This window comes from Henckelia pumila, chromosome 1 (assembly GCF_033568475.1).
Source record: "Henckelia pumila isolate YLH828 chromosome 1, ASM3356847v2, whole genome shotgun sequence".
Lineage (NCBI taxonomy): Eukaryota > Viridiplantae > Streptophyta > Magnoliopsida > Lamiales > Gesneriaceae > Henckelia > Henckelia pumila.
Genome location: NC_133120.1, coordinates 170,495,087 through 170,502,882, shown reverse-complemented (window position 1 = coordinate 170,502,882; position 7,796 = coordinate 170,495,087). Strand labels below are relative to the sequence as shown.

General features: G+C 34.0%; 1 long non-coding RNA gene across 4 annotated transcripts; it reads right to left on the bottom strand.

Moving 5' to 3' along the window:
• Positions 1 to 1,093: 1,093 nt before the first annotated feature.
• On the bottom strand, positions 1,094 to 4,824 carry LOC140875267 (uncharacterized). 4 transcript variants are annotated; one of them, XR_012148384.1, is made up of 5 exons: positions 4,551 to 4,824; positions 4,250 to 4,461; positions 3,427 to 3,514; positions 1,545 to 3,332; positions 1,094 to 1,331 (listed from the first exon to the last, which is right to left on the bottom strand). It is a non-coding gene; the product is annotated as an uncharacterized lncRNA (long non-coding RNA). The 4 variants fall into 4 exon arrangements; XR_012148383.1 differs by having other exon boundaries at positions 1,094 to 2,127; positions 3,176 to 3,332; XR_012148385.1 differs by having other exon boundaries at positions 1,094 to 2,072; positions 3,176 to 3,332.
• Positions 4,825 to 7,796: the final 2,972 nt, after the last annotated feature.

Below are 7,796 nucleotides of genomic sequence, written 5' to 3'. Positions count from 1 at the left end.
CTGGTATTTCTGAATCATCTCCAGTCATTATACATTTGACAACTTCATCATCTCTTATACTTGAAGATGTTTCTGATCTAGATGAGTCAGTATCTGACTCAGCCCATTTACTATTTCTTTCTTTTGCCACAAGTGCTTTTTGTTTCTTCTTTCTTCTAAAGCTTTTTCTTTCTTCTCTGGTAATTTTCTTGTGTGTTGCTCTTTTATCATCCTTCTTTGGTTTGGTACATTCAGCTATGAATTGTCCTTTTTTTGCCACAATTGTAGCAAGATTGATCATCATTGGAGGGTTTTTTTTGTCTGAAACTAGATTTATTTTGTGCTTTGGAAGTTTTTGTGATTCTTTATCATGAACTTTAATTCTTGACAAAGAGCGACATAACATCGTTACTAAGTTGATCTTCACTCTTGGCGGTGGATGGTTCATCTTCTGCTTTCAAAGCTTAGTGACTAGTGGGGTAGATGGTTACTCTTTGATCCGTACTCCCAGCTCAAACTCGTAAGCTTTGAGATCTGCAAACAGATCATGCAACTCAATCTTGTTGAGGTCTTTAGATTCCCTCATAGCAAATAGTTTTAACATCCAATTCGCGATGCAGAGTTCTCATGACTTTCAAAGCTATTTCTCTGTTATTGTAGCTTTTCCCAAGGCATTCAGTTCAATCATTATACTGCCGAATCTTTCATCAAATTCATTCATTGTTTCTCCAGAATTCATTTTGATGTTATCAAACTTCTGGATAGCCACCATAAGCTTGTAAAAGAAAACGCTTTTTCCGCATTTTTAATGTCACCGAAAAAGCGTTGTCGTAGCCAGTGATGTAAAAGACCACGCTCAAAGAGAACGCGAAAAAAGCGTTGTCGTTTTGGGCAAAAACAACGCATAAAAAGCGTTGTCGTTTCGGAAAAATACAACGCGTAAAAAGCGTTGTTGTTTATGGTAAAGTCAACGCATAAAAAGCATTGTCGTTTTTGGGAAAGACAATGCATAAAAAGAATTTTCGTTTCATAAATAGCGTTGTCGTTTCTGATAAAGACAACACATAAAAAAGCGTTGTCTTTTTTTAATTAAAAAAAAATTAAATCACAAATTTTCAATATTATAAATTACTCAAAATTCAAAAATTTCTAAAATAAAATTTAATATACAATCTTCCAATATTATATATCATTCAAATATAAAAAATAATCGAATTCTAAATTAATGAACACTAGGAAACAAATATGCATTAATCTTGAAAAACTTTGATTCCTCACTTCAGCACATGTTAGCATCCCGAGCTTTCATAAAAGCCGAAACAATCTCTTTTCCTTTAATTTGTATCTCCATACTATAAATTATTAAAAATATAAACAAACATAAAACAAATATGAATAGATTAAAATGAAAAGCAAACATAAACACATATTTATCAGTAAAAGAACATGAACTACGAATGACGAAATTATCAATAAACGATTGGAATTATCAAATAAACTATGAATTACGAAATTATCAGTAAGAGATTGGAATTATCAAAAGATCCATTTAAACACATATTTACCTCATTAACAACACAATCAGTCTGTAAGTATTCTCTTCGGAAGCATGCTAGACCTAAACCACTGCTCTTCTGATCAACACAACTAAATGTCATGGTAAATATAGCATAAGGCATAATGCACATACATCACTATAAAGATTTATTTTCCTACAGTAGAGGTGAAATACTGGAATTTCACTATAGAATCAAGAGAAGAACCTGAAAAGCTGTGAAAAATCTTGGCATAGCTTTATAGAGCCATAGATGCACAACACAGTAATGAACCAAATGATTAGCAAAAAAATTAGAAAATACCTTTGATGGCTAGTTCCTTAGCTACACTATTAGCTAGCTTGTTAACAATAACATTAATAAAGTGAAAAAGAAATGTTATCAAAATTTTCATGCAAAAGGATACAAACACATGTTAAGTAATTTACCTTCAGGACTGGCGGCACCACCGCTTCCGCATTCTCCCCCGTGGCCACTATCAGCCACTGGCAGATGTATTCAGACTCCACCCCTGCTCCTGATGATGTTGTTTTCACCCTCCAAAACCCAAGAAACTGATCGAACTTGGCACCCGCCATATGTTCCGTAATAACTAAACTTGGGTAAAATGCATATTTAAAAACATTCATAAACCGGAAGAAAAACATAGTCTTTTTAACAAAATTCTTTACCACATAAAACAACATAAATAGACACTAATATCATAAGACAAACTATTTACTGCAGTCTTAAATTCGAAAGCTTAGGTAACATTATAAACATGAATAACAACCTAAAACAAGACGAAATGAGAATTTTTTCATCTCCAGGCAATTGACGTTAAAACAAAAAAGATAAGCAACTGATAAAATTACACACAAACACGACATATGATTATGCAATAAAATCAAGAGTACCATTTCTGAAGTTTGGGATTGAAAAATCATCTTGGATGAATGAATTAAGAAAATATATGCAATCCTGTCTGAAACTTCTAAAGAACGAAGCCCACGTTCCGCAAACTTATGGTGTGGCGGCAGTACAACAGTGATAAGTCATTTGATCACTTTACAATTCACGCACTTGTGAAGAATACAAACCGGAATATTGATAGCATGATAGACGTGTAAAGATTTTATCTCTGATTTTTTTTTGTCATAGACATATCCATTAAAATTAATATATTTACTCTAACTTCTCTTTCTAGTGGCATGATATGATTACCCGTAATTTAGGCCACCGATTACTCATCATGATGCAATATCTTTAGAAACATGTATGTTGCAGATGGTCAATTTTTTAAAATCATTTTTCAAGATATTTCATAATTAGTAGATAATTCACTCAAAAACTTCCTAAAGAAATCAAATATCAAGATTACATTCAAGAAATCAGAGCTTACTGGAAACTAAAACACACATTCATGAACTTCATTTAAGGCATTATCTATTGTTCAAAATCAGGTTTAATTACCCATTTTCAACCTGCTGCAAACTAATACTAGAATCTTGGTTGGACTGAAATCCATTTAAAACATTTTCACAAAATCAAGAAATAAGTGCTAATTGGCAGCTCGAATAGATTCATAAACTTTATTCATCAGATTTCTAGTTCATAAAATGAATGAAACAAAAGAAATAAAACCCAAAAATTAAGTTTACCTGGATCTCAAAATCCTATCCCCAGAATTCCTGAACCCGAACTTTCAAGAGAAAACAGGTTGTTGCACATGGCCGTTGATCTGGAAAACCTGCGGGCGGTTCTCCATCAAACAGAAAGACAAATCTGTTGGTTTGTATTTTCCAAATCAAACAGAGCCTGGGTATCCAAATAACAAAACTCAGACATAACGAAATATATCAATAAATGCAGAACAACGGAACAGATACGTAAGCATGTTTAAGGTAAAGACCTGAGCAGCATTCTCCTCAAATTCAGTGGGCTCAGCATCCCTGTCTTTGTGAATCTTCTGTGCGGCTGTGAACATCTTGACAGAACCTCTGCACAACAAAAAGATGCAGTCACGTTTAAGTTCAAATCAACATTTATTTTAAACTGAAGGCATCACATACACTACATAATTCCAATAATTACCAAAGCTACTTAAGCCACCTATACACATGATTAGTTTTTACATGAAAAACCATCAAGATTGGATATGTCGAGCATAGGAAATTTCTTACATTACTACAGAATTTTTTAGGGTACTGTCCCATATTACATTATGTTTGGTTCATTGTTAGCCTTCCATTCTCATGAAACATTAACCTGAAAGGTTTTAGGCTTTCCGATTCAAAGATTTAGTACGATACTATCCCCCATTATATTGTCGTGTATTACTTATGAAGTTGAAATCAAACTATATATCAAAAATTCATTGGAAATAGAAAAAAGAAGTAATCTTTTGAATTCCACTCTATTGTGCTAAACAGAGAGGTCTAAAACATCAGTCCTTGATTAATCCTTTAGACAAATACTTCAAGATCTGCAGCTTGTTTTGGCAGTCAAAAATCGATTTCATGTTAAAAACCTTAGATTTCCACACACAACAACAACAATCCCACTGGTTCGTGCATGACATACAATAATCGATGAAAAAACAAAACAAAAATATCGTCTTCACCTGAAATGATCACAATATATAAATAGAACAAAAAATTAAAACCCATAAATCTTTGAAGCATAAAAACAAAAAAATTCCATTTCATTAAACATTCAAAACCTAGAAAAATTACCTTGTTCGAAAATAAGACGCGATTAAACTTGTACCGATGTACAGGAAAAACCCAAGAATTGCAGACAAAATGGACCGCAACATAACCCGAACATCGTCTAGAGTGACACTCCTCAGGTAAAACTTGCTAAATATATGTTTCTTAAAATTCAAAATAAATTCCAAAAAAATAGGAAATTCGATCGATACTTTGAATTGTCTCATATATATCACCTACAACCAACAAATAATCGCATATAAGTCATAGAAATTCGAATGAACCAAAAATTCCCAAATTTGAAAACCTAAAATTCAAATTATACCTCCAGGCTTCGAAATAAAGCTCCACACAACCTAAACAACCTTTATTTTAGCCTAGGGGACGGCAAAACGCGGGCGAAACGATGACGGCGGGAAAAAAGGTTCGACGGAGCGTGCTTAAAAATTAGGAAAATAGGTACTTGAAGAAATCTCTCGACGAGAGGATTATAAATCTATGCTCAAATCAGTTTTTCAAGCAACGAGGCGGCGGAGCGTGAAGTTTCGAAATGGTGAAGGAAGAAATAAAGATGAAAGATCGGTCGAGAGGAGAGAGAATGCGAGAAAAGAAGTTACTGATATTTTATTTTGGGGAATAATCCTAAAAAATTTTTTTAAAAAAAAAAAACACGCCCATCCGGGACACTTTTTAATAAGCATTGTGGTAGAATCAAAAGCGTTGTTGTTGATGAGAAAAAAGCGCTCATAAACAATGCTTTTAATAAAAAAACGTTGTTAAAAATCAAGAAACAACATTTAACAACACTTTCACAATGAAAGAGTTGTTATATCTATGTTGTTGTTTCCATATTTTCTTGTAGTGACAATATTTTTATGGAAGTTCGATATCTAAACTTTTACGTCTCCCATTCTTTTGTTTTCAGAAGGATTTTCACTAGAAGAGTTTGATTTAGACAACGACTTGTTCAAATCCAATCCAATCAACCCTTGAAAGAAACTTCTAATATCAATTTCTCAATACAGATCACAATCTGTCTGAGATACAAGTTTAGATTCTAAGTGAAATGTGCTTCAACAAGCTGATCTGAATATCACAAAGTGATCTTAATCAATCGATCTGATGTAAGCAGTAAGCTTGACTTCTGTATTTATAACTTTGATCTGCTGCTTGTCTGACTGCTTGAAATTTCGTAAATGAAGTCTTTAAGCTTAAGAATTTTGAGAGCAATGATTGGAAAATTTTGTTTATCTCTAAATAGCATCCACTATTTATAGAAGCTATTTTTGCAACATTAAAAAAGTAGCCGGTAGAATGTTTGTCTTTTGTTTCATCCGACATTAAACCAGAAGGTGACACGTGTCCTCGTACCTTTCCAAATGTAGTGGAGAATTTGAATCAATGTCGAGTACGGAGGCTAACATTTATATCTCTAACAAATTTCTTTGTCTTTTAGCTAGCTCGCTGCATGGCTATTGATCTGGTTTGTTCTCTTCTAATTCATCTGATTAAGACGTAGTGTTTAAAGAAGATGTCTTTGTTCCGGGCTTGTGTAATCAGATAACTTGATATATCTAGATCGATATGTTGTTTTTATTTTAACCCTAAGATCAATGTAGATTGTTCTTGGTTTTGTTCTGATTGATCTTCTTTGTTCAAAAATCAATCTTCCTCTGTTCATCACCAAAATTATGAATTTGTCTTTATCAATATTGTTATGTAAAAAAGAATGGATGGTAAGTTTTGAAAATTAACTCAAATTAAGGAAGCATAATGTTGACGAACAAATAAATAAATGGTAAACACAATTTTTTTGGAAAATTTCATTTTTCATTTTTCATCCTTTAATTGACCCAAATAATTCTCATAATATTTTTTTTATTTACTCGAAATTTATTTTTAATATGTTGAACAATTTTTTTTAGGTGAATAAATTATTATAATTTGTCTATTTTGTTTTTTGAAAATAGACATTATTCTTATTTGGATTCAAGAATTTTTAGAATTTTAGGTATAACAATAATGTATTAGTCAATAATTTGACCAATAATGCACAGAACAGAAGCAGAGGGTCAGTTCGGATCTTCAAAAACAAAAGATCGAAACTTCCGAATGATAGGTCGTACGCACTAAGTGGGGTGTCACCAGTGTTTGGACATGCAATCACTTGCATTAGATCAAAACGTCCGAAGTTGGGATTGGATCTTTCGAAGAGGATCAGAGATTCCAAAGAAGAGATCGGAGCTTCTGATCAGAGCAGTTCGGAACGTGGCAAGTATGCGCAGTTCAAACCTTCCGAACTGGGGTTCGGATATTCCAAAATCCGCCTATAAATAATCCATCCGAGGGCATCATTTCTTGCTCACAATCACACTTCTCTCTCTCAATTCAGTCTAATTTGTGAGTTTGTCTAGTCCTATCGGGGGTCGGGCAGCAGCGAGGCGCTTTTGGAGGAGTTGCGGAGTGGTGCTCAGGAGTTGGGGCCTTCGATAGCAAAGAACTAACGACGGAAATAGGTATAGCCCAAGATATCTAGTAGTATTAGGGAGTATCTATTAGCTTTCTTAAGGCTTTTAGACCAGTTTTAGTGATTTTATAATTATTGGCTTGTAGGCTTGGACCCTAGACTAATATAGCTAAGACTACCCTAGAGAGGTACATAAGTACTGACTGAGATTGCAAGCAAGTATACATGCTTATACGTTGCATTTTTGTGTTATGATTCATGTTTTACAGTTTTATGTATTATGTTGCATGTGCATATTCATGTTGAACCGAATCTTCTTCGCGATAGCCATTTGAGTAGGGTTGCTCATCCTTACATCTTTGTTATATTGTCGGACACCGGGAAACACCATGATGACGGAGACTGATGAAATGGTGATCCTTGACAAGTGTGCGCATGTACCCAGCGGAAATGATCAAGATGATACTACACACTCATTGGCATCTAAAATGAGCAAGACTTGAGAGTTGACCAGTACCCCGTCAATTGCATGTATCATATTAAATTTTTTTACTTGTTTTTTACATTATGAGCGTAGTTCGCTCACATCCATGTCGTTATTTTCATAGACATCCCATTCGATGGGACAAAGCTCAGGTTGGACAAGGCCGGTGGTTCGAGATAGGGCTGAGAGCAAGTTCAGTGGGTTTTTTGATTACTGCAAGTGTTTTAGTTTCATGATTTTGATACAATATTTAGATATGGTTTTATAAAAAATTATTTTGTTTGGATTTAGTGATGGTTGTATTACAAATGTTTGCCTTGTAAACTCGTTTCAGTTACGTTGCTTTGACTATTGATATAGTTTTATCCTTAATTGAATGATTAATAATTTTATTAATGGTTATCCGAGTCGATTCATATATTTATGGTATCAGAACATGCTTGGTATTTTGGGACATAGTATGGCATTTGGGTTTTGATGTGCGCTACTTTTTTAAGATGGCCGATAGAGACGACAAGAGCCACGGTAGTGCGGGTCATTGGGGAGACGATGATGATATTAGCGTCCCCTTGGACACTGCCATCACCGCGAGATTCGATGCCATTTCAAGATGCACATGT